At 41.3% G+C, this 7,501-nt stretch overlaps 1 non-coding gene across 1 annotated transcript; it reads left to right on the top strand.

Moving 5' to 3' along the window:
• Positions 1–5,921: 5,921 nt before the first annotated feature.
• On the top strand, positions 5,922–6,028 carry LOC125586648. Its single transcript, XR_007323185.1, has one exon. It is a non-coding gene; the product is annotated as a small nucleolar RNA R71 (small nucleolar RNA).
• The last annotated feature ends 1,473 nt before the right edge of the window (positions 6,029–7,501 follow it).

Here is a 7,501-nt window from a genome sequence, read left to right as displayed (position 1 = left end):
CTCCTAAGACAAATGATGTAGTATAAAAGATTGTCGAACCAATTCGAAGGGATTTCAAGCACCGAGAATGCAAGTACGTACTTAATCTAAGTGCAACCGATAATTTGGATGGTTTTAAACTACTACTAATAATAAAATGCAAGAGCAGAACAATAAAACAATAAAAGAAGTGACTTTCTTGTTTATGATAAAAGAGAACACATGGGTATAGGAATTAGACCTTAGGTGATCAAGTTTCAAACTAAGGATAGCAAATGATCAATCAAACTATCAACCTTAAGCTTAGACACAATCTTAAACAAACTCTATGTCTAGATGAATGTTCATTTACTAACATATTTCAAACATCAAATGTATTTGGTTGAATAATATGAAAGCAATCATTACTAACAAGTCTATTGGCTATCTTAACACCTTTAACAACAAATGTCTTTGGTAATGTATGTTAAAAGCTTAGGAGAGTTGTCTCAAGCATTTCATCAAACACCTTGTGGGTGGGAAATGCCTAAAGATCAACTTTTGAGAGGCCAACTCAGAAGATGCATTATGAATACTCTATTAGCAAGGAATAATAAGAAGGATCTACACTATAACATCCTAGATCTAGCCTAATCACCCTTAATCTCCCTAACCCATGAATTCAAGAATGGATTACTCACTACTCTTCATGATTCCTCTTAAACCCATATTGGATTTCAGATTAATCATGTAGAGAAATACAGATAATAGATATGAAAACAACAGAATTGCAATAACAAAATGATCAATTGATTCAAAGAGATGAACTTTCCAAGAGGTTTTTGGTGGTTTCTTTTTGATAAAAGATAATCTGCCTCCAATGGCTTACAAAAGGTACTTAAACATAGGTTTAGAAAGTGTAAAACGTGCATAACAAAATGACCAAAAAGCCCTTGATAAATCATAAGTACGACCAAATAGACGACGCGGAGCGATCTCAGTACGTCGCTCCGGGAGGTCACTCTGGGTGCTGGGAGTGACCTCAGGTAGTCGTTGTGGGATGTCACTCCCGGCTTATTCGTCGCTCTCATATCGACACAACCCGAGCGACCTCTGGGTGTCGCTATGGTGAGGTCGCTCTAGGAGCTGAAGCGACTTCGCCTTGTCGCTCTTGGAGGTCGCTCCGAAGCGTAAATGGCGAGTGAGTTCATGGCGTCGTTCCGGTAGGGTCGCTCCCATGCATTGCTTGTCCAATGATCACCTTAATCACCTCTTTTGAGCTCTAAACGCACCCAAATGTCCCCAAGAACTCCATGTGGTACTCCAATATCTAATAAAGACTCATGCATGCAAAATGCAACCTAAACATAGCTAAATCCTAGTCTATATGATCAAAATGCACATGGTTGAATGGATAACACAATGGAAATATGCAAGATATCAACTCCCCGAAACTTGTTATTTACTTGTCCTCAAGTGAACTTGCAAGAACTCATATAGGAGAGAGGTTTGAAGGTGGGAACTCATAACCAAAAGTAACACTTCCTAGCACTCAACTTAACATCCTAAAGAAACATAGCAAATAGCATGAGCAACTCTATTATTATACTCTAGCTTCTCTAGGCTATCCTTACTCTTATGCCTTTACACAAGTCGCAATACTCATCAACTAGCAAGTCCCTTCAACCAGCTCTCACATTGATTCACACATACACACACAAAGTGAATTCTCACAAATGAGCATTTGATCTCAATCATTGGGCTAGGTAAGCAATGGTCTAATATGAATGAAGAGACGGGTTCAAATGTTTTCATTTAAAAGGGATCATCACTCGAAACAAGGAGCTTGATCATTATGCAAAATTTATCTAAGATTAGAAGCAACTCATGCATACATAGATTCATTCTCATCATTCTACCCCCCCCCCCTTTTGTATTAAGTTATCACAAGTTCTACCTTTTTTATCATCATCTCAGAATCAAAATAAACTCCTCACATCACTCACCCAATGAACAACTCTCCTTTCCTTTTGACTCAACCACTAGGGATTTAAATTCATTTTTTACATGATCTAACTCTTTCTCATTTTCTTCCCCACCTTCTCTTGGAATTTTTTTTTTCTCTTTTTTTTTATTGTGGGAGAAAGGTTCTTTGTTACATAATCTAGAACTTTATACCTTCTTTTTTGTCCCTAGAGTTTTCTTTTCTATTTATACTCTTTTGCTCATCTCTCTCATCTTTCTCACTCCCCAAACCCAAGATATTGAAATTTAGAACACACAAACTCTTCTCACCATCCCCAAATGCTAACTCATTGTGCTAGCAAGAGATGAGAATAAACCTATGTCGCCTCCAATACTCTCAAGATTTTGCACATGACAAGCTGTCAAAAGAGGCCTCACTCATGCAATTCAATGTTTGGTCTCAAAGAATGGTTAAGGTTTTAGGGTAAGGAGTGTCATTTGGGTTAACAAAGATAGGTATAAAGGAATAAGATAACCCAAATGTGTATGAGATCCATGATCAAGTATGCAAATGCCCATATGCAAGAGAGATTAAGTTCATTGAAGCCAAGTTCAAGTTGGAGCTGATCTTAAGGACAATGCTAACATCAAGCAAGCAAACAAGTTTCTAGAAGAGTTTTCAAGGCTCGAAGCGTGCAAGGCTTTCAAAAGATGCTTAAGCTACTTGATATGTTTAACTAGGGTGTCATTTTGAGTTCTAGACAAGAGTTCTTCGCAAGGCATTTTAAATCATTGTTCCCAATGCAAGTGAATGTAACCTATATGCTCAAGACTCAATCTTAAAAGTGCAAGTGATGCAACTACATGTTTCTTTTTGTGTTTTTCAAATTTTTCAATTTTTTTTCTATGCATATATGTATGCACAATGCAATGCATGAGACTCAAATCATCAAAGAAAACATGATCAAATACTTGGTACCTCCCCCAAACTTAAGTTACACAGTCTCTGTGTTGTCAAGTAGAGGGAGATACCCACAAGAAAAAAAACTAATATGCAAAAACGAGATGGTATATACAAGGGAAAATAATGAAGTACCTTCAAGGATAGTGAGTAGGGGCAGAGGCCCCAGCATCGTCGTCGTCCGGTGGGAACGTGGTGTAGTAACCACCTGGTACTGAGCTTTAGCCTCCAAACCATGAACCCTGGACCGGTCGTGGAGCGACCTGAGGTAGTCGCTGCGGGATGTTGCTCCCGGCTTGTTTTTCGTGTCTCAAATCAACACAAACCCGAGTGACCTCGGGGTGTCGTTGTGGTGACCTCGCACTAGAGCTGGAGCGACTTCGTGTCGTCGCTCTAGGAGGTTGCTCCGAGAGTATTTTCGAGCCCCAAAACACCGTAAAGCCGAGAGACTTGTTACACTCGCTGTGGTGACGTTGCTCCCAGCTGGAGCGACCTTTCACCCTCGCTCCCACACCTGATCCAGGTTCTCTGTTGTGGCATACCTCACCTGAGCATCATTCAGGGTTTGGCTCGCGTAGTAGATCACATGGGTCTTGCCGTCTTTCTTCTGTCCCAAAACAGCTCCCACAGCATAGTCACTAGCATCACACATGATCTCAAAGGGGAGATCCCAATCAGGTGGCTGGACAATTGGAGCACTGATGAGTTCACCTTTCAGCCTCTTGAAGGCTTCCTTGCACAGCAGCTTGGTCAATGGTCTAGTGATCATGGAGAAGTCCTTGATGAATCTTCTGTAGAACCCAACATGACCAAGAAAACTTCTGATGTCTTTCACTGTCTTCGGTGGGGGGGCAAACCAACCATAACATCGATCTTAGCCTTATCCACCTCAATCCCCTTCTCTGAAATCTTGTGTCCCAGTACAATCCCTTCCTTAACCATGAAGTGACACTTCTCCCCATTCAGCACAAGGTTGGTGTCTTCACATCTCTGTACGATCCTTACACCATGGGGGAGGGGTTTAAGCTCCTCTTTAGGTGACTTAAGCTCGCTCCAGTCGTCTTGCTGGGTGTCCTCTTATTGAATGACTGAGGCTTCTTGATGAACCACTTTTGGCAGCTCCTCATACTGATCCTTACTACCAAATCCTCTGTGTGAATCCAGCATCATCCCATAGGCAGCACTCTCCTGGTTCTCAATCACTTCAGCTTCTCTCTATATCGTCAAAGCATGCTGTAGAGGGTCTTCTAGTGACAACTCTTCAAGGAGCTCATCAGCAAGGGCGTCCATCTCTTCAATGTAGAAAACTTGCCCTTGAACTGTTGGTTTCTTCATTACCTCCTTGATGTCAAAGTGAAGAACATACCCTTTACCCAAGTGGAGATCAATCTTGCCCTCTTTCATATTAACAATTGCTCCTGATGTAGCTAAGAAAGGCCTTCCAAGGATTAAAGGATCTGCAGCTTCCTCACCCATCTCAAGCACCACAAAGTCTGTAGGGATCTCATAGTTTCCAACCATAACGGGGAGGTCCTCCAAGATACCCACAGGGTACTTCACTGAACGATCAGCCAATACCAGAGACAGTCTACACTTCTTGTACTGAGTGAAACCAAGCTTCTTAGCAACAGATAAAGGCATCAAGCTGACACTAGCTCCCAAATCGCAGAGACATCTATCAAATACCATAGGTCCAAGAGCACAAGGTAATGTGAAGCATCCTGGATCTTCTAGCTTATTTGGAACAACAAGCCTCTGGATGATGGCACTGCACTCATGAGTGAGAATCATCATGCCCTCCATCTCTTTCTTCTTTGCAGCTACAACATCTTTCAGGAACTTGCTATATTGAGGAATCAGCATGAAAGCATCAATGATGGGCATTGTGACTTGAACTTCACTCATTTGCTTCTCAAATAGAGCTTTGTACTTCTCTAGCAGCTGCCTCTTGAATCTACCAGGGAATGGAAGTTTGGGTTCATAAGGAGGAAGAACAAAAGAATTCTCACTTGCTGGAGCAACAACTTCACCATCTTTCACTGTTTTCTTCTCTTCCCCAACCTTTCCTTTACCTTTGCCTTCCACAATCTTCTCCAAGATTTCATCATTCATTTTCTCATCAACAATCACCACTTCATCATCTATGTTGATGGCAACCCCCTCACCTTGTTTCTCAGCATCCTTGGTAAAAGCTCTCTGAGGTAACTCCTTACCACTCCTAAGGGTGATAGCTTTCATGGTCTCCTTGGGGTTTTGCTCAGATTTTCCAGGTAAAGAACCTTGTTGGCGATTTTGGTGAGTGTTCATGTCAGCAAACTGGTTCTCCAAGGTTCTGAACTTGTTGTTGAGCTCATTGTAGCTTCCATCAATCTTTGAGTGAAGGTTCTTCAACTCATAGCCAACATGCTTCTCACTTCTTGTCTGAGACTCCAAGATTTGTTTCAGTAGGGCATCAGTGCTGCTGACTTGAGGAGTAGAGGTAGAAGGATTAGCTTGCTGTTGGGAAGAATGGTGTCCTTTGTTGTTGAAACCAGGAGGAGGGTTTTGTTGAGGCTGATAGCTGCCTTGCTGGTTGTTCCGAGGCTGATAACCACTCTGTTGGTTGTTGGAATAGGATTTCTGTTGGTAGTTGTTGTACTGAAAGTTGGGCTCTTTTTTGTACCAGCTACCATTGTTGTTGATAAAACACAGCTCTTCTTGACCTTCCAAACCCTCAACCTCATGGACAACAGGTGGTGTCTCTTGGCTTGGGTTACCAACAAAGTGCAGCTGCTCTTGGGTGGCTTTATCAGCAATGAGGATAACTATCTTATCCTGTAGAGCTTTCAACTCCTTCCTCGTCTGCTTGTCATCTGATCTACTGCCTCTGTCGTGGTCTCCACTGTACACTGCATCACTCTTTACCATGTTGTCAACCAGCTCTTCTGCATCTTCCTCAGTTCTCCCCAAGAAGAACTCATTGCTAGTTGTATCCAGTCTGGCCCTGTACATAGGAAGAGCACCCCGGTAGAATGTGCTCAGCAAGCTTTCCTTAGAGAAGCTATGGTGTGGGCATTGAGCTTGGTAGCCCTTGAATCTCTCCCAGGCTTCACTGAATCCTTCCAAGTTCTTCTGTTGAAAGATGAAAATCTCATTTCTCAGCTTAGCAGTTCTTGAAGTAGAGAAGAACTTCTCCAAAAATGCTTTCTTGCAGTCATCCCAGGTGGTTATAGAGTCGCTGGGTAGAGAATTTTCCCACTGATGTGCCTTATCCCCCAAAGAGAAAGGGAATAGCTTGAGTTTTAAGGCATCTTCGGACACACCATTGGTCTTTGACAACCCACAGTAGCTGTCGAACCTGTCCAAGTGATCAAATGGGTCCTCTAGAGCCAAGCCATGATACTTGTTGTTCTCGATCACGTTGAGGAGTCCTGATTTGATCTCAAAGTTGTTGGCTGCTACAGCCGGTGCTCGGATTCCCAATCTATGACCATGAATGTTAGGGCGGTCATAAGTGTCAATGGGTCGAGCTGCTCGCTGTTGGTTTTCTGGAACGTTGTTAGCTCCATTGACGCCTGCATCATTTTGAGGTATGTCTCCCATATCAATATCCAATATCTGCAAGTGAGCCTGCTGCTCTTCTTCTCTTCTCTTTCTAGCACACTCTCTCTCTAAAGCTCTGATGTCTGCAGCTCTTGGAACTAGGTTTGATGGACCCCTGCTCCTCAAGTTCATACACCTGTAAATTAAAGGGAGGTGAAGAAGTAGAATCAGTAACAAAAGAAAATAAAAATGACTTAGTCTCAAGCAACTGACTAAATCTCAATGTTCAAATCTACTCAGAATTTGGCAATGGCGCCAATTTGATGTTAGGAGTTTTCAAGGCTCCTAAGACAAATGTTGTAGTATAAAAGATTGTCGAACCAATTCTAAGGGATTTCAAAGCACCGAGAATGCAAGTAAGTACTTAATCTAAGTGCAACCGATAATTCGGATGGTTTTAAATTACTAATAATAATAGAATGCAAGAGCATAACAATAAAACAATAAAAGAAGTGACTTTCTTGTTTATGATAAAAGAGAACTCATGGGTATAGGAATTAGACCTTGGGTGATCAAGTTTCGAACTAAGGATAGCAAATGATCAATTAAACTATCAATCTTAAGCTTAGACACAATCTTAAACAAGCTCTATGTCTAGATGAATGTTCATTACTAACATATTTCAAACATCAAATGTCTTTGGTTGAATAATATGAAAGCAATCATTACTAACAAGTCTATTGGCTATCTTAACACCTTTAACAACAAATGTCTTTGGTAAAGTATGTTAAAAGCTTAGGAGAGTTGTCTCAAACATTTCATCAAACACCTTGTGGGTGGGAAATGCCTAAAGATCAACTTTTGAGAGGCCAACTCAGAAGATGCCTTATGAATACTATATTAGAAAGGAATAAGAAGGATCTACACTATAACATCCTAGATCTAGCCTAATCACCCTTAATCTCCCTAACCCACGAATTCAAGAATGGATTACTCACTACTCTTCATGATTCCTCTTAAGCCCATATTGGATTTCAGATTAATCATGTAGAGAAATACAGAAAATAGATATGAAAACAACAGAATTCCAATAAC

Source organism: Brassica napus, chromosome C4 (assembly GCF_020379485.1).
Source record: "Brassica napus cultivar Da-Ae chromosome C4, Da-Ae, whole genome shotgun sequence".
Taxonomy (NCBI): Eukaryota; Viridiplantae; Streptophyta; class Magnoliopsida; order Brassicales; family Brassicaceae; genus Brassica; species Brassica napus.
This window is presented reverse-complemented; position numbering and strand designations above follow the sequence as displayed.